Below are 20056 nucleotides of genomic sequence, written 5' to 3'. Positions count from 1 at the left end.
ACTCTCAGAGTTGCTGGCTTTTCCCTTGAGTGGAGCAGGGAGGGGAGAGACATCACACACTCGCTATTAATTTGGTCACCCAGGCACTGCTGTTCCCATAGACCAGCACCTTACAGAGGTGGTCATTGAGCAATGGAAACGTAATCGATTCCAAACGAGGTGCACTGAGCACAAAGCACACACTAAATTTCAAAGACTAAGTATCCAAAATGTAAACCATTTCAGTAATAGCTTTCTCATACCGATTACATGCTGAAATGGTCGTATTTTGGAGAGACTGAGTTAACTATGACTACCTTGTATGTTAATTATAAATTAATTTCACCTAGGTTGGTTTTTCATTATTGTTTGTTTCATTTTTTAAAATGTGGCTTCTAGAAAACGGAAAGTTATCTCCTTGCTTCACACTCACAGCCCGCATTGCATTTCTACAGGACAATGTTGCCATGGACGCAGCCATTCCTTCTGGAGTCTGCTGGGCCAGTGCACACATTTGCCCCTGTGCCCATTTTCATACTGCTGAATGTCACTGTCACTTCCGCTGGGCAGAATCTCAGCTCCTCTGGTAGATCCTATAAACATCTACCAGGTGGGACCACCAACACTCTGTGGTACTCCCAATCCCCACCCTGCTACCCACCACCAACTTGAGTCCTCAGGGTCTTACAGTGGCCCAGTGCCCTGTGACAAGATGGGAGAGTGTCTCCTCTCTCCTTGTGTGTTTCTGTCCAAAGGCCCCACCGCAAAGAAAGCTGTTTGTACTCTAATATCGCAGAGAGCCCTGAAAGCTTTTTCTTTTTTTATTTCTGCCATCTCGGCAGGAAAACATGGAGGAGTGCCAGGATCAGATTTTTACTTTGTTTTGTTTTCTATACAATATTTCCTTTTTGTTTTATTTTTTACCTTTAAAATCTGCTTATTGAGGTATAATTTTCACACAATAAAATGTAATCATTTTAAGTATAGAGTTCAGTGGGTCTTGACAAATGACAAACCTATGTGATACTGCCCTAATTATGATATAGAATTTCTCCATCACTCCAAAAAGTTCCCTTGTGCCAGGAGCAGATTAGAAGGCTAGCTGAAAAGCTGGATTCAGAAATGTACCTTCTTATAATGCTGTCAGGTGTCACTTGTCAGGCCTAGATCTCCCTTCCTGTGGGGAGGATTCTCCCAAGAGACTCATTTCATCCTCATTTGTTTAGGACAGGAGATTTCACAGTTCCCCAGACTCAAATCTGGGCCCAGCACAAGCCCCCATAGCATTCAGACTGAGATCACTGCAACAGTCTTGTGGGTTTTTTTTTTTTTGGTTGTTTGTTTTGTTTAGTGAAATATAAAGAGAGATATGAGAGTTGGACCGTAAGGAAGGCTGCACGCTGAAGAATTGATGCTTTCGAACAGTAGTGTTGAAGACTCTTGAGAGTCCCTTGGACAGCAAGGAGATCAAACCAGTCAATCCTAAAGGAAATCAACCCTGAATATTCATAGGAAGGACTGACGCTGAAGCTAAAGCTCTAATACTTTGGCTGCCTGATGTAAAGAGCCAACTCATTGGGAAAGACCCTGATGCTGGGAAAGATTGAGGGCAGGAGGAGAAGGGGTGGTAGAGGATGAGATGGTTGCATGGTATCACTGACTCAGTGGACATGAGTTCTAGCAAAATCCGGGAGATAGTGAAGGACAGGGAAACCTGGTATGCTGCAGTCCATGAGGTCACAGAGTCAAATACAACTGAGTGACTTAACGACAACAACAAAGTGACTTCACCACATTGGTCAACCTAAGGAGGCTGCAAAGAGAAGTCGTTGCTGTTTTCTTGGTGCATGTGTGCTCAGTCATGTCTGACTCTTTGGGACCCCAAGGACTGTAGCCCACCAGGCTCCTCTGTCAAAGGAATTCTCCAGGCAAGAATACTGGAGTGGGTTGCCATGCCCTGGTCCAGGGGATCTTCCCGACTCAGGGATGGAACCTGAGTCTCCTGCACTGGCAGGCAGATTCTTTACCACTGTGCCACCTGGAAAGCCCTCTTGGAAAGCACAGAGCCATAAACCAGAGGTGGAAATCTAATCCAGCTAAGGACAATTTGCCTACAGTCACCTGTTAGGGCCAAGAAAGAACACGACTTTCCACATCTTTTTTCTGTCCTGGTGCCCTTTGGACTACTTTATGTTGAGTCTAATGAAATTTGATGAGGGTAAAGAGGAAGGGGCCTGCGTGGGATGACATGTCAGTTCAAATGAATCTCAGTATTGAGAACGATCACCTTGTTTCACTCCCAACAGTGTCTCCAGAGGAGAGGGCTGTGGGGTCTGTGTTAAGGACTGGAGAAGGGTCTCCTGTGGCTTGAATCCGAATCACCTCTTTGAAACAGTGCAAGTTACTGAGGTTCCTCCGAAGACTCCGTTGCATTGGCTTAAACCCAAATATAAGATTTTTAGGAAAGTAAGTCTCTAGCCCTTGCCATCTCAGCCTGCCCACCCTACCCTTGCTTCCCACATAGCCTTCAGGCTGGGTTCAGGGAGTTTCATCAATGCACCCAGAGACAGTTATCTCTTTCCAGAGGCAGATCCTCCCCTCTGCAGGCAGTGTGGCTCCAGACAGGAATGTGGGGAGGGCCGTGCTTCCTCTGTAAGAGAAGGTACCTCCATCAGCTGCTCTGCTCTGCTCCTCAGCACCTTGCCAGCCTGTCTGACTGAGCACTGGATATGCTTGTTCACCAGTCAAATGTTCCCAGGAAAAGCCGTGGCTGAAGCAAGTGAAAAACATATATATTTTGTCACTTTGTTCTGCTTTGCAGAGCCTAGGATCCCAAGGGGCCTGCCAATGGCTTCAAGTTAAGCCCTTCCCTCTTTCATTCTCTCCCTGTTAACTCCTCCCCCTCCTCCTACCACCCCCCACTGTGTGCCCTTCATCAGAGGCCAGGAGAGAGAATGCACTGATGGTCAGTATCAGGGGTTCTGCAACCATTGCAGCAGGTTTTTACCCAACTTTCAGGCATTTTTCTCCAGAGAGAGCTCTCTTGTCCAGACTCCATCCAGTGTGAGAGGCCAAGATGGTGTCCAGGTCACGCTGTTGAACAGGAGCCGTCCATCGTTATATTTTGGCTTCTGGCCTTGAAACTGCCAATAGGAGTGTATGAATGGGTTGAAGTCTAGAATCAGATCCACCCACTGAATGGGGAAGACCTGAAAGGAACGAAATCAGAGCCTCAGGGTTCCATCAAGTAGGTTGAATGTTGATGTCTACAGGAAGGTAAAGTTAGCTTAAGCAAACTGGGTCTGATGTGTCTCGCCTCCTATCACATCTGCACATCTTGCCCTGGGTGGAGTTTCAGGCTCAAAGCATAACACCCTGGGAGACAGAACTAAGTTTTCACGAACGAGGCTGAGTGGACTCAGCCAATGGAACCTGAAGTAAAGTCCAGGCATCAGCATCTACCCCTGCCCATGCCTGGCCCCTGCACAGTGCTTGGAAGGAATGTGTTCACTGCATGCTTCATGGTCCACTGATGGGACCAGTGATGGAAGCAAGATGGCAAGTGACCTGCTCTTTTCTGTGGTGACAGTAGGGCCTGGGGAAGGAGGCACAGAAAGGTTAGGCTGAGAAGAAGTAAGAAGTAGTGACCTGAGTGTCTGGGCATTCTGCTTACTTTTAGATCACTTTCCTGGGTGGCCCTGTGAACGTTTTCACATTTTGCCAAGGAGGCAATGAGCATCTCCTAAACCTGGGCAGACGAAGAACCTCCTCTCTCTCTCCCTCATGATTTCTGGGTTTCCTGCTGCACACAGGAGGGAGATCTCTTTACAGAGTTTAGTCTCACTGCCTTCTGGCTGTAGGTTGAATTCTTGGTAGGGCTTCAGTTTTAGGCACTCAAGAAACTGCAACAGAGCAGGCTGGAGGTGGAAAAACACCACAGCTGAATACATTCTGAAGGACAGTGAAAAAAGACCTTGGCCCCAAATCAGATTGTTCCTGATCTAAAATTAAAAGCGACTTAAGCCTTAACATTCGAGAAGAGCGGCAGATAATGGTTGCCAGGGTGGGGAGAGAGATTGCTTTTCTTTTCACTTCATGGCTGGGAGCAGACCTTTCCAAGATTCCTCTGGACAGGATTTATTTACTGTCTTTAAAAAAAACTTTGCACTTTGCATGAAGATTTGCAAATGCCAGGCACACGGCATGCTGGGTGCCCAGACAAACCTCTTGTGGTTAGCCTTGAAATGAGATCATTTCACAGTTAAGAAGGAGGTCAGGTTGCAAAGAGGGGAACTCATTTGGCTGCATCAATATGTAGGCTGCAGCAAAACCACAGAACAAAATTTTGTTGCCCTGCCACAGCTGCAAACCCTAGACATAAACCCAAACTCCTAAAGTACCTACTCTCATCTCTTGCAAGACCCTCCTATAGGCTTCTTGCACCTTGCCAGCCTCTTTCTAGAATGATATGATTAGAATTCCATTTTTGCAAGGTGAGTGAATCATAGAAACTTCCGAATATATCTAATATATTTTTCTGAATTCAGAATATATGCATAAGAGAGGGTCACACCTACCTCTCCTAAATTATCCTTTATTTGTCCAACTAATGTAAAAAAGTGAGGGATTTTCCTTTGCCAACCAAACTATCAGAAGAGCCTTGTCCACCCCTACTTTCCAATTTGATTCAATCAGGAGTTATTGAGTACCTACCCTGTGTCCAGGGCAGAGCCAAGTGACCCAGGAAGTCCAAAAGTACATTTGGCCAGTTCTGTGACCTAAATGCATTTGGATCCTTGTTGGAGAGACAAACAGATATGACACAATTTCAGAGCAACGTAAGATTGCTCATGAAAATGAGTGGGAATCTGACTGAGCCAGTGCCCCAGTGGGGCGTGAGGTGGCTGAGGTTGGGAAAGGGCTCTGTGGGCCCGGGTTGTTGAGGAGACTCAATGAAGAGGCAGGACTTAGGGAGGGATCATTTCCTTTCCATCTCCAGTTACACTGATTTCTATTTTGTCTCTGATGAAATTCTACCAAGCATCATGCCCGTGGAATAACACCATCAAACTTTGGGCTTCCCATGTATACCAGAAGGCTCTGCGGGTACAGATTATAATGCTTAAGCTCTTGGTCCCTCATAAGGCAAAGTTATTGAGGTCTACTCTTGCAGAGGCCAGAGAACTAACCCTAGAACCACACTGGGTAAAGGGGCTTAATTGGGCATCTGACAGCTCAGGGATTAGATATCAGATGATACTTAACTTGGAGTAAGATACTAAGTTCTCTGAACCTCACTTTCTCAATTGTCATGTGGTGATAACAATAGCACATATTTTCTAGGGCTGTTGTGAAGATTAAACATAGTATTCTACGTGCATGAGTAAAATGTGTATCTGATACACAGAAGGTGCTCAATAGCTACACACTCTTGTTATTCCTTTTCCCTTTGAGATTCCAAAACATTCATCCTTTTAGGAACAGAGTGTCCTAGAGTTCAATATATAACTAATAATAAATAAAAAGGATATCAGGGCTTATAGACAGTACATACCCATTGATGGTCATCTCAGACCAGTTGGCTTCCTTATTCATGTGCCTAGGGGATCAGTTTCCGGCTCTTTCTCTAGAGAGGATAGAGGTACACTACCTCCTTTGTTCATTCACCCCTATTTGTCAATTCTAGCCTTCTAATGGAAAGGACACTTGAAATAACCACAAAGTATATTCCCCTTCCTTTTGTTATGTTTGTTTGTTTGTTTAGAAGCAAAAGAGAAGACACAGGCTTGGAGCACATTTCATATCCATAAAAGACAAATTAATTATCCTCAAGCAGAAGCTGACCTTTAGCTGGCCCCAGCGCCAATGCCTCAGCCACAGCTGCACCTGCTTTGAAATGACAATATCCACTTGCTAAATACTAATAATTAGTCACCAAAGCAGGATGAAGAATGCAGAGCAAAGTGAACCTGCAATTACTGTACTCGCGTGCATCCCTTGAGCCCTCGGAGGGCCAATTACCCCAGCACATTACCATAATTGGACTGACATGTTAACAGTAATCTCCATTCTTTGAAAGTGTCACTGTGCCCCTTTCCTGCCCCTCACACCCGCTAGCCTGTGGACCTTCTGCACCGTGCCCTATGGCTAAGGCTGGCTTAAGATGTCTAAGCTGTACATCCTTGGAGGGTACACAGGGTTCACCAGACGGCCTGTGGGCAGGCCGGGCATATACACAGAGGATACGGGGATGAGGTTCACTGTGGCCTCCACCCCCAACTCATCCCATCCCTCAGCTCCACTTCTACATCTTATGGAAAGAAAACAAGATGCCAGTGGCTCCATGGACCAACAGAGAAATGGTCCATTTCTCCCCCTTGGAGTTCCGTATTTTCCTGGGGTCACCTATACCTCTTACACTCTACCCAGCCTTGACCTGCACCTCAGGAACCTGAGGTGGGTGGCCTGACTACAGGGGCCCAGGTTGCTCAAGGCAGGATGCTCCTAAACTCACAGCAAAAAGCAAGGACAGCTATCCATAGGGCCCAAAGTGAGGAGCGGGTGGCCTTTGGCTCCGAAGGGGCAGGTGGAGAGCTTGGACAAGGGCTGGTTGGGGCAACAGGGGCTCAGCCTGCAGGCTGCCCTGAGGGAACTTGGAGCTGGTGGCAGGCACTTCCCCTCCAGCAGCTTTCATCCTGGCTCCTACTGCCTCGACACCATTTTATGAGGTGATCAGTGTCTTATTGATTGGGAGAAGGCTGCTGAGCACTGGCACCGCTTTGTGTTGGCAAGAAAGCAAGTTTTCACCGCTGACCTTTCCAAAGCAAAAATCAGTTTTTAAATATTTTTTATTGGTGCCTTCTTATCCCTTCTTTCCATCTGATTTCTTTCCCAATTGGGCTGTAAGAGACTTTTTCTCACAAGTCGCTGCAAACTTCCAAGGGAAGAAGATTCGATTTCTGGCTGTGCTCCCGTTCTTCCGGGAGCTCAGCCACTGGGACTGTGTCTGGAGCTCTCCTGCCCAAGAGGGAGAGCTCTAGCAAGGAAGGGGCTGAGCTTCCCAGGTGGTGCTAGTGGTAAATAACCTGCTTGCCAAAGCAAGAGATGAGGGTTCGATCCCTAGGTTGGGAAGATCCCCTGGAGGAGGGCATGGCAACCCACTCCAGTATTCTAGCCTGGAGAATCCCATGGACAGAGGAGCCTGGCAGGCTACAGTCCATAGCGTCACAAAGAGTCGGACATGATTGAAAAGACTTAGCACACATGCATAGCACACACAAGGAAGGGACTCGGTATGGAGGCGGAGCACAATATTAGCTTAGGGAGGGAGCTGAACTGAGAAGAGAAGTGTGCCTGGACTGAGAAGAGAAGTGTGATGGGAAGGAACCCTGCACCTACCATCCTGCCCAGGGCCTCTGTGCTGCACAGACTCAGTGGGGCATCATTTGCACTGCTTTGGGTATGAATGGTGCCTTCTGGAAGTCCATAGAACACATAGCAAATGGTGTCCCAGAGTTGAACAATGTGGTGGCCCTAATTCCCATCACACACACACACACACACACACACACACACGCCATGCCTAGCTTTCTCCTGGAACTGCTCTGGACCTTACGGGCCCCAGGCTCTCTGCAGTTCATGCATGAAATGGTCCACAGGGACAACTTCTGCTCTAATAAGCACCACAACATACCCTTTCCAACCCCATCGAAAGCACACACGCAGTGTGCTCCCTGGTTACCTCTGCCATCACCACACTGCTCCCGGGATAGGCCAGGGTCCTAGAGTGAGGGTGTCGGGGGTATTGGTGGATACTCCACAGTGGATGTTGCTTTGTTATATTAGTGGGTATTGCTATGTTACTATCCTCTGTAGGGGGTAATACTTCTTTGGTGGATGAATTGGATCAGTGTTCAATCTCCTGAACTCTAAAATGCCATGAAAGAAAAAAGGGGAATTTATTCTTGACTCCCCAGATGTCTTGTCTTCGCTGTTTGCAATAGTCACATGTGGGGACTCAAACAGAAAGCCACACATGTAGACTCAAAATAAGACAAAAATAGCCACCAACACAGAAAGCCATGCAATACCCTTCGGTGCACACACATTTCCAAGGACATGCAGCTCCTGTGCACAGACGCACCCATGGCACACACTCGTGCAGTACCAGAAAGCACACATTTAATCACCCAAAACACATTCATATGTAATGCAACATATACACTCCAAAAGGTAGCTACAGAGGCCCATCTGTATGGACAGTGTTTGGTGCTATAGATGTGATCTGGAATGTGCCAGAATTAAGTCTATTCCCTAATTTTAGGACCGTAGCCTTGGGACCAAGCTCTGTGGTAGGCATTTCTGCCTGGGTGGCCGACCCGTTTACTGCTTGAAATAACACAGGGCCAGTTGACTGCTTTGGTGGGTGATTTACGGACTTTGCCTGCCTCCCAACAGGGCCCCTGCTCCTATCTGCCCATCACGTTCCCTGGAAGAGGTCAAGAGTTTCAGTATCTCCCTGTGAACAGTTGCACACAGCTGTGAGCTCTGGAGGCAAGGCATTGCAGACAGTATTTTCTGGGTTTCTTGGAAAGGAGTTAGGCCCAGGTGCTCTGACTCTGCTCTCAGATAAGGAAAGTAGAGTCCAGATTCTGGCTGCAGAAGGCAATTTTTTACAGCCCAGAGGGAGAGGTGCTTAGGACTGAGGCATTAAGACTGGAGGGGAAAAGATGGCCCAGGTGTCTCCACGTGGGATCTGATGTCACTGAGCCCAGCTGCTTTGCCTCCCGTTTCTCCCTGTGTCAGTCTTAGCAGCATTAGACCCTTAAGGTGGCTCCCAGCGAGCCCCCAGAGGGCGGTCCGGATGTGAGCAGCTCAGGCTGAAGCTGGGGTCAGTGTGGCCTCAGTCACATGTGAGTGAGGGAGAAAAGGAGACTGAGGGGAGAGAGAGGTCCCACAGCTGTTACAATTTACACCTCCCAGAGTATTTATGGTTAGATATCAATTGTTTAGACTGAAGTGAAGCGAAACTCAGCTCCGGAATGGTGGTAACACCTCTGGGCAGGAGGGAGGGACAGGGAGAAGACTCCCAGAAAGCAGCAGACCCCATTGGAGCCTCAGAAATCCTTCCCCAGGTCAGAGAATGTGAGCACTACCCCCATCTCCCCACTGCCTCCACCATACTGAAGGGCTGCTTTACAGAGACAAATGGTCCCCATTAATTCCATCAGGTAATAAGCCAGTTGTTGCCATCATTAATTATACTAATTAGAACACACTGGCCTTTGAGGCCGGTGCACACTTTCAAGCCACTCCCTCTTTCAAGTCACTTCACTTTTGCCTGGGATGACTGCTGGTCTACATAGATCCTCGAGATGCTGTGGGAAGAAACCACAGGATCAGGCCAGGCACCTAACTCGAAGCATTCATTTTCTACCTCATTCATTCACTAATTCCTTCAATGGACAAGCAGTGAGCATCTAAGTGCCCTGGGTGCTGGGGACATAGAAATAAGACCTAGGATTTGTCATCCAATCAAAGAGACAGACAAGGAAACAACCAACACAAACTGCTGAGTAGACTCTTAATGCTGACGTAGTTTACAATTCAGGAAGCATTTTCACAAAGCTCATCTCATTCAGTCTTCAAACCATGGGAGGAAGGTGCCAACATCTTGCCCATGTTGCAGGTAAGAAAATCAAGGTTGAGGACCATCATGTGGTTTGATGCCAAGGAAAGCAGGGCTGGGACTTGAATTGACGTTTTCAATTCCAGATTCTCCTCCTTTACACACCAGAAGCATCTGTAGCTAATTCCAGCTGGTAGTGTCAAAGAAGGCCCCTGCAAGGGGTGGGGGTGTAGGTGGGTTACACTTTAGTAGATGAGTGGGTTGAATTGGTGGACAAGTAAAAAGGGCATTTCAGGATGAAGGGATGGTGTTAACCAGTGCTGGATAGAAGATGCACAGAATAGTGCACAGCAGGCCTTGTCTGGTGAGCTCTGTTGTAGGAACACAGAGCAACTCGTTGGTGAGGCAGAATGGAGGTACATGCAAAACACTCTAACATTTTAAAAGGCAAAAGAAATGATTCCGGGCTACGTCTTTGAGGCTGAATGGAAAGTCAGGTTGGGTTTAGAAAAGGCCAGAGGAGAGTTTATCTCTGCATCTGTCACGCTGTCAGGACTGCCAGCAACAGGGGAGGTTTCAGTGTTCAGATCTTTTTCCATGATCCACTTCATCATTCTGCACTCTGTTTTCCCATAAGCTAAACATGCCTGCCTCTGTCTAAACACTTGGTTCCAGACCTAGGCTCTCTGCTGAGTGATCTGTCTTCTCCACCTCCCCTGTGCTGGGTTTTGGCCCAGCTCTGACTCTGTCTGTTCTGGCCTCCTCGGCTCCCTGCCAGCATGGCCCTCGTAGACCCTTGGTACAGAAAGACCTCTGGCCTTGCTCAACTGAGGAGGGCGGAGGGAAGGAAGACAGAGAGACAGAGACAGAGAGGGGGTGTGTGTGCGCAGCGTAACATTCACTGTTTCAAGAAGCAGCTCTTCTACGCGATTGTTCCCCAGAAATCTCTCCTTACTCCTCAGCACCTTCATTGCCTCCTGGCTGTTTGGGAGAGCTGGACACTGAGCTGTCTGCTCCTCTGCAGCATCACCCACACTGCGTCTCACTCAGAGACCAGAGCACATAGAAGGCTCAGGACATGGTTACTGAGTACATCAGGATTTCAGACACCAGTCTGTTTCACAGGGCAGGCTGTGTGACACAGGCAGGCAAACTGGGTCCCAACGAACCCGAGCCAGGGTACTAATATTAAACAGTGCCTCAGAGCCTCCAGGAGTCACTTCTTCTCACCCTCAGCCACCACCCCTACCAGATGCCTGTCTGCTTAATTACAATTCATGAGGTTCTCGCCTATTAATAAAGCCTAATTAATCCAGTCACGCCACCCTGCGATGCCACAGGGAGGCAGAGCCCGTTGGCCACCTCCACGGCAGCCCTGAGCAGAAAGAGGTTAAGAGAGACCAAGCCCCAGATCTGGGCTCCCTCCACCAGAGGGATGTGGAAGCAGCTTCCCTTCGGAGCCTCACAGAGCGTGGAACACCAGGCTGGTGCTTGGGGCTGACCCCCCTCCCCTGCACTCACTGCTTCCTGTTATCATGCCCTATTCCTTCTGCAGGGAACTGGAAGCTTCTTTGAGAACAAGGTTGTGCTTATTGAGCTTTGTAACCATCTAGCTCTCCCTCTCCCTCCTTTCCCTCCCCCTATCCCTGCCCTCCAGTTCAGCTTTAGGATTGGTTTTGTGTGTATGCACATGTGCAGGTGTGGCTGGGGGCTGCTGGGGGTGAGGAGGCCTGAGGAATCCCACTTCTGCACATGTGCTTAGGGTAGGAGCAGGGTGGGGTGGTGGAGAGAGAACCCGCCTTGAAGCCGGTGGATCTCTACAGTAGGACCAGCCTCCCCAGTCCCTACAGTGTCACGCTGGACGAGTTCCTTAACTGTTCTGTGCCTGCCTCTATGTCGTCCTTTGTAAAGTAAGGACAGCAGCATCTGTATTGTATGTTACTGTGAGGATTAAATAAAGTAACATTTTTTTAAAAAATCTTGTTGAATATATATAGAGAGAAAAGTCTCCTGTCTTAAGTATTCAGTTGAATAAAATTTCTACATTGAACCCACTTCTGCAAACAGCATCCAAAGTAAGAAACAAACAATGCCAGAATCCCAAAGATCTTTCCTCGGCTCTCTATAAGAAAAGAACCATCAATGAAGGGTTTTTAGAAAGTGTTGTCACACGTGTCATAATTACTGCCATTATTATCCTTCACTCGTTTCTAAGCACCTTGACTCACCACCATCTCAACCTCCATCCACAAAGCCCCAGCATTCCAGTAATACTATCTACCACCGTTACATGTACCTGCCCCTCCAGCAAAGTGGGCACTGTGAGATTGAGTGCTGCAGACGAGTGCAGTGAAACCCAGCTCTCCGCCCAGGGACCAGGCCTTCTGGTAGTTTTTCAGTGCTCTGGGGGAGTGACTTACAGAATTCTGGAACCGAAAGAAGCCAGGAGGTTATCACGTCTGAGCTTCTCCTGATATGTGAGTGATATCCTGGTTTTGCAACACAGGCCCGGAGCTTCAGCCTGATCTATGCATCGTCTTGGGATACACCTTGAATCATCAAATGTTAGAGCTTGGAAAGCATCCTAGGGGTCATTTAGTGATCCAGACCCTCATTTGAAAGATGAAAGACCTGAGGCATGGAGAGGGAAGAGACTTGCCCCAAATCTCACAGCCAGGCGGTGAGAGAGAAAAAGAGAAGCCAGATCTCTGGACCCTATCCTTGTGCTCCTCCCCCTTCACTCTGATTGCACGGCCCTGGAGGGGGTCACGTGAGGGACACAGCAGATGCCTCAAGGTTGCGTGTGGCCCATTTCCCTTGTTGGACAGAAGGATTTACAGCAGGAGCAGATTTAGCAGTGCAGCTGGAGTAAGAGTTGGAGGGGGTATTTATCACTCTCCAGCACCACACATAGTGAAAGGGGGAACCCCTCTGTCAGTCACTTGCTAATTACCCAGAGGCTGGTGATGAATGGGCTGTGATCGGAAGGGTCTTCCAGACAGAATGGTGAATCCTAGCAGCCAGCTCACGTGGTGACAATGGGAACAGGTTCTGTGGGGGACCCAGACAACCGGGCCAATTCTTCCTGCTGGGCCTGGCTGGTTCACTGGCTCTGAAGAGAAGGGACAGCTCCTGATCACATTCAGCAGAATAGTGGGTAATGTGAGGGGTTCTCCAGTTTCTCCATCTTTGAAGAGTAGTAAGCCAGAAAGGGAATTCTTAGGCCTGAAATTGCACCAGGAAAGTCCCATCATTCTTTTGGATTTAGAGAGGTGGGTTTGTTTTTTTTTTTTTTTTGCTTTTGAAGGGCTTTGGAAAGGGGGCCATGTGGGAGAGAGTCCCAGCATGATGAGTGTGTTCTAAGGTGAGAGAGAGTTGGTTCTAATATAAGAAAGGACTTCCTCCTGTGAGAGCTACCCAGGGATGGGTGGCTCCTGTAGAGAGAGTGAACCCCATCACTAGAGGTACTCATACACAGGCCCCTCAAAGGCATTGAAGAGGGATAAGCAATCAATCTTTGCATAAACGATCAATCTTCTATACCTTCAAGTTCTCCTGTGGTTGGGATCCCAAGTCCATGAGCCATTGAGCTAACCCAGGCGCACATACACACACACATTCACACAGGCACATACAGGGTCTTGGGGCTGATGGAACTTCAGTGGCCAGGTGGGTTGAACACCACCCAGCAGGGGTATGTCCTTCACCACCCTGCACCATCTCCATCTACTTCCATCTGCCCAACTGGGCCCCACTCTGGGTGGGGTCACTTACACAGCAGGTGTTCAGGTGTGTGCTGACCTCATGACCTTGGATAACCCGCTGAACCTTGGTTTCTTCATCTATAAAAATGGAGGAAAGTATCACCTACCTTCAGATCCCAAGGGTAGACTGAGATGTCTGAACCCACCCAGCACTTAGTGAACACTCGATATCAAAGTCTCTCCTTCTGTCCTCCCTTCCTTTCCGTGGTCACCCTTTTCCTTCCTTCTGGAGCCCACTTCACAACTTGTCACTGTGCTTTTTGTTGTTGCTTGCTTGTTTATCATTTGACAGCCCCGCTTGACCGTGAGCTGCCAGAATGCTCTGTTGTCCTTACTGGCTTCGCATAATGAGTATTAGATAAGTATGAGTTGAATAAACTAATGAACCAGGCTCCCAAACTTCAGGAAGTTCATCACTACTGAGGCTGCCCTGTTGGCTCCTGGACTAGTCTCCCCACCAAAAAGCTGTACCTTGAAGCAAAAAAAAAAAAATCTTCCCCTCAGTCTCTTCCTTTTAGATCCCTGCTCTGGCCACTCTGGTCCTTCTTCCTGAACCCAGAGAACGAATCCATTTCTACCCACACAAAAGAGCCCTTCTGATGTTTGATAGTTATCTCAATTCTCCTATGTCTTCTTTCCTCTGAGTAAATGTTAGGCTCCTCGCTACCATCCCCTCCACCACCTAACTCTACCTCTGCCCTCCCTTGCCACTCATTTCTAGAGCTTTAACCAGCAGGTGCCCACAGGCTTCTCTTGACTGCATGTGGTCATTGCCAAGGGCTTATTCATTTCTTAAAAATAGCCTGGGCTTTGGCATTACATCAATCTGTCCTCTCCCTCTCGCCAAAAAAAAAAAAAAAAGAAAGCCACTAAGGGCAGTCTATTGATGACACTGATGCCCATATGTCTCTATATTCAAAAGAATTTTCTGTTTGACCTTTCAAGCAGAAAGGTCATATCTGTGATCATGTTTGGAAAACTGTAAAGCCCAGTGCAAATGGAAAATGTTTATCTCAACTTTCAGGCTGACATTTGCAGCCTTTGAGACATGCTGGGGGGTGTGAGTTTTAGCTCAGCTGAAGGAAGTTCTAAATACAACCTCTGAATCAGGGCAGACTGCCTGGAGGAGGAGACAGTAATTGAGGGCAGACTGCCTGGTCTCATGTGAAATGTGCTATTTGAATTTCACAATAGCTAATAGAGTCCTACGTTTGGAAAAACTTTTGCTTCATGCCAAGTGGTTGTAATTCACTTATTGCACAATAAATCCCACTGAAATCCCTCACGAATTAAAACAGGGATGATATTTCTGCTTTTTCTATGTATGTGAATTCAGTAATAACTGTAATTATTATAAAGTTCTAATAAAACATGATGTGTTACGCTGTTAATTCAATTGCAATAAGGATGAAGTATGAGGACGCCCTCATCATTTTTCCCCCTTAATTATGGAACAATTCCCCAGGCTGAAAGGCAGGAGAAAGAGGCTTCATTTTGCCTTGGTGAGGCATCCTTCTCAGTGTCTTTACCTGGTGTAGGTGGTCCTAGCCTACTCTGATGCGTCAGGGAGAGTGAGCAGATCTGAGTAAAGTCACTCCCACCACTCTCATGGATTAAATTAGAGGTCTAGTGGGGAGATGAATCCCCCTCCTTTATCCATACTTACCCCATCTGCTCTTTGGAACCACCAGTCCTTTGCCTCCTGGCCACAATTGATTGGGCTAGAGGTGGACATATGAACCCAAGGGGCCAAATATTAGGACTGAAACAGAAGGGATTAGTTTTGGGTTCTGAAAACAGAGGATCCTGTAAGGGCAGAACTGCAGCAACCACTTTCTGCTATGGCAGTACTGAAGCAGAGTGTGCCTGGCTGCAGAGAGAAGAGACCTCAGCCATCCCCAAAGTCTTCAGAACAATCCTGAGGGTTGATTCTACAGGTCCCAGTATGCTTCCTGAGTCTCGGTTGTACTTCTTGTCTTTAACTGGCATGCTGCTGCTGCTGCTGCTAAGTCGCTTCAGTCGTGTCTGACTCTGTGCAACCCCATAGACGGCAGCCCACCAGGCTCCCCCGTCCCTGGGATTCTCCAGGCAAGAACACTGGAGTGGGTTGCCATTTCCTTCTCCAATGCATGAAAGTGAAAAGTGAAGTGAAGTCGCCCAGTCGTGTCCAACCCTCAGCGCCCCCGTGGACTGCAGGATTCCAGGCTCCTCCATCCATGGGATTTTCCAGGCAAGAGTACTGGAGTGGGGTGCCCTTGCCTTCTCCCCCTAAATCATTCCAACAAATTTCGCTTTTATCAATTTATCTAGTTTTGAGTGAGTTTCTAGTTTTGCATCCAAGCAATTCTCAAGACTTTATTGAAAGCTCCTTGAAGAGAGGAGGGCCTTTTGTGTCTTATTCATCATTGTTTTCCTGATGCACTGAACAGTGCTTGGCACATAGGAGGTACTCAGTTTTTGAATGAATGATGAATGAATAAATAGCAAACACTAAAACCTTGACCTAGTCAGGGACAGCCTTCTCAAAATAGGCTCAGTTTGGCCCCACTCGGACTTAGGCTATTGTTCCTCACTTAACCCTAAGAAAAGACAATTTCCCTGTAGATACTCCTTCCAAGGGGTTGTCCTTTGGGTTGAGTACTCTGGACCAGTGACAGGGTCTTTTGCTTGGGAGCCCTAGGAGCACAGCCCTAGCCTACAGAACAGACCCTTTTCCTCTAAAGCAAGTCTCCAGCACAGGATGAGAGTCCTCAGCCTGAAAGCAGAAGATGGGGAGAGAACTTAGAGGGTCCTCCTCTTCCAGGGCAGATCTACTACTAAGAGCATCATTGCCCAAGAGGCTGTGCTTTCTTCCTTTGCTCCCTGTGAACAGTAAGCATGCATGGGTAGTTGCCGATTTGCTGCCAAGGTATAGAGGTGCACATGTCAGACCCTGGGCTCAGGTAGCTTAGGATCTATTAGAGGAGAGTCTAGACTTTCCTCTGCCTCCAGAATCTTTGGAGAATGAGCGTCCAGAGCTAGCTGTGCTTGCCCTTCCCATCAGATCTAAAGTCCTGCTGTGGCTTGGTCTGCTTCCAACAGGAGCCAAGAGGATGAGGCAGGAGCCCAGAGCAGGCCTCTCCCTCAGGGAGCCACTCTGAGCTGCCCCTGCTCCATGCTCTGCAGCCTCCTCCATGCTCTTGACTTTCCCTCAACAGGGAAATGTTCTATTCATCAGCCTCCCATGCTCTGAGGGACACAGTCGGGTGGTTGGTGTCAGCCAGATGGAGAAAGTGAGGGTCCTGGAGCTGGTCTTCTGTGGGTGCATAAGGACATCAAACAGGAAGCCGTATCAACTGCCCTTGATGGGAGGAGGGCAGGGAAGATGCTGTTTCTCTGGGTGATGGATTGTCTCTGGGCCACTGAGGGCATTGCAAAGTGATAATGATCTTGTTCCTCTCTCCTTGCGCTACATAGCTCCCAGGGCCTGGAGCAATCCTTTATTGGGTCCAAGTTGTATATCAGTAATGCTTCTCAAAGGGAGGGAGGAGAGTCCAACACATTGGCTTGGTCTAGAGTGGAGAACAAACACGGACAGTGAAGACTGGGGGAAAGGCCGCTGGGGGTCCTGATGGTAAGCAGAACCCACAGCTGACTTCTCTCCCACCTCCTGTGCTACATGATTTTGACCCGCTCCCTGATGTTGCCGTCTCCCACCATAGCAAGCCCCTTGCCAGCCCTGGTAAGGCCATCCCCGTGTCACCAGCCCCACGTTCCTGGCCATCTCACCTTTCTCGTCCATCCCCTCCCTCATCCTCTCCCACTGTGAGACAATGAAACATCAAGATTGTCCTGATTCTGCTCCCAATCTTCTGAAAGTTACTAGCAAAACCCCTCATGCCTCTGCTGACAAGCTCTGTTATGAGTTATGGTTTCTACCCTCAGTTGTCTCTGAGGGCTCACTCGGCAGAACTTTGATGGGAGCATGCAGCATGATGAGGAGCTTCAGACTTTCAACACCCTTTTTTCCTTTGACAATCCTTCTTTCTAGCTCAGACCCTTTATTACTGCGTTCATCCTCCACCACTTTGAGCCCAGCCTCTTTCCTAAATTCAGGAGACTCAACCCTGTCTGCCTCTGATAGGCCTGAGGATACCTGTCCCAAGTTGAGAACCAATTAGATTCCACCTCCTGAAAATTAGAAGCTAGGACACAGAGGCTCTGATAAGTCCACATTTGACTCCAGGGCTAAACCATTGTGGAGCAGCAGAGAGAGCCCGAGAGAGGCAGGTGCACAGAGAGAAGTAGAGACAGGACTCCAGGCAGCCCTGGAGAGATGGTGCGAGCCTCCCCATGAGGCCCAGCTGTCTTCCCTGGCCTGTTTGCCTGGGAGACACTAACTTGCCTCCCAATATATCCTTCCTTGTACTTAAGCTACTCTGAAGAGGTGTCTGTCCTGAGCAAGTGCATTTGTTAACCAGGACTCAGCAAGAGATCTCACCTCCTACCTCTCAAAGGAAGTTGAGACTATCCAAGTCAAAGTTGAGTACTCTCCTGACTTCAACCCTTGGCCTTCCATGCACATCTGTCTATCATGTACACATTCCCGCTGCTCTCCAGTCCAGATAAGGATGGGCCTGACTCTTTTTCAGGCTTATTGCCACACACCAGATTCCTTTCTTTCCTGCCTCTGTAATAGTAATAATAAAAGCAATAGTAGTAACACTAGCAATAGTAGTAATACTAGCAATAGTAGTAATAATAATAATAGTAATAATAACAGTTTCTTGCTCTTTCATTGGGGCTTCCTAAATAGTAAAGAATCCACTTGCCAGTGCAGGAGATATTAAGAGATATGGGTTCAATCCCTGGGTCAGGAAGATCCCCTAGAGAAGGAAATGGCAACCCACCCCAGTATTCTTACCTGGAGAATCCCATGCATGGAGGAACCTGGTGGGCTTCAAAGTCCACGGGGTCACAGAGTCAGACACAATCGAGCATGTGTGCAGGCTTTTTTGTCATTATACCTCTGGCTCCTCCCTCCAAAGCCTATTTGCTTATTAAATAGCTTCCACCCTAAAAATCAAAACACCATTTTTTGACCATGCCTTCCTCCCAAGCCACAAACTCACCTCCTTCCTTTCCTTCTGTTTTAAAGGAAAGGTGGTCTGGTATAGTGACAAGACCACAAGACTCAGAGTCGGGAAACGGGCTTCAGTCATGAAGAGCTGGTGACATTTAGGAAGTTTCTTAACCTCTCTGAGCTTTTCTCCTCAAGTTGGGAAAAGAGTGATCATGAACATCTTACTCACTTCGAAGGCTTATTGTGAGGATGGGTTAATTTACATGTGCAAAAATGACCTAACACATTCTCTGGCACTTTGCAATTGCTCAATAAATGTTCAATCAGAAGAGTAATTTATCTTATTATGTCTGCTTTTCACCTTCCATCCAACTCTCAGTCTTTTGCAATCTGCCTCCCCCTGCCCCAGCCGGCTGTCTTGTCACTGCTGTCATTGAAGTCACCACTGACCTCCTATTTGCTGTGTCCAGCACTGCTTCTTTCCTATTTTGATGCTACTTGCCTCTCTGCAGCAGTTGTGTCTGACTGTTCCTACCTCTTCTCCAGGCTTTCCCTCGGCTTCCCCCGTGGAACTGCTGAGCACCCTGCATCAGGCTTTCTTGGCTGGTTCCTCTGCTTTCTGCCCTAGGTCTGTGTGGTCTTTTCTCAGCTCCCCTGGGGACCCTGCCTCCCTTCATGGCCTCATGCGTCACTGAGATGAAGGAGCACTGGTCTCATCTCTAGCCCTCCCTTTTGCTTGGTGCGCTGTGCTCAGTCGCTCAGTTATGTCTGACTCTTTGCAACCCCACGGACTGTAGTCCACCATGCTCCTCCGTCTATGGGATTTTCCAGGCAGGGATGCTGAAGTGGGTTACCATTTCCTTCTCCACAACCTCTTCTGCTCAGAGTTCCCCACTAAGCATCACTTCCTCCCCTCCATCATTCAATGACCTCCAGCCTTGGCAACCATCAGGTAATCCACCACCCAAACCAGAAAAATGGATGAACATTTTCTACTTCTCCCCTCAGCCCCAGTTGGCCACCTTCTAGCTGAGTCCTGCAGAGTAGTGTTAAATCTATTTCCTTTCCACACACCACTGTCCTAGTCGAGCTGTCACTAGATTTTACCAAAACTCCTGCTGGGCCCTCCAACTGGTATCCCAGGCTCCATTCTCTCCTCGCTCAATCCCAGCTCAACAGGGCTCTCTGTTTCCTTCTCAGAACACGTCCCCAGACACACATACACACACACTGGTAGCAGAACTCTGGCTCCCAGTCTTTCCAGCCCCATTTTCCATTGCTCCTGGTGATCCATCTCACCTGCCAGTCACAGAGGATTCTTTTTTTCACCTCCACATCTTTGTTTGTCTATGTTGTCCCAGACTAGGATGTTCCCCTACTTTTATGCCCCCAAATAACCTATTCACCTCAAGCCTCTGTTCACAGGTCCCCTGTGCTGGGGAGCCCTCTACGACCACCATCTCCATCTCCACCTCCATCTCCACTCTCCCATGGGGGAGCACTGGGTATGCACCCCATACCCTGGAGTCTCTGTCTCCTCCACCTGGAAGCTTTTGCTCCTGCTTTTCACAAAGGCAATTCCATCCTTGTGTTAGCCCACATGCCCCAGCCATCTTACTCACA

Source organism: Oryx dammah, unplaced genomic scaffold (assembly GCF_014754425.2).
Source record: "Oryx dammah isolate SB20612 unplaced genomic scaffold, SCBI_Odam_1.1 HiC_scaffold_28, whole genome shotgun sequence".
NCBI lineage: Eukaryota > Metazoa > Chordata > Mammalia > Artiodactyla > Bovidae > Oryx > Oryx dammah.
Note: the sequence above shows the minus strand (reverse complement) of the source record.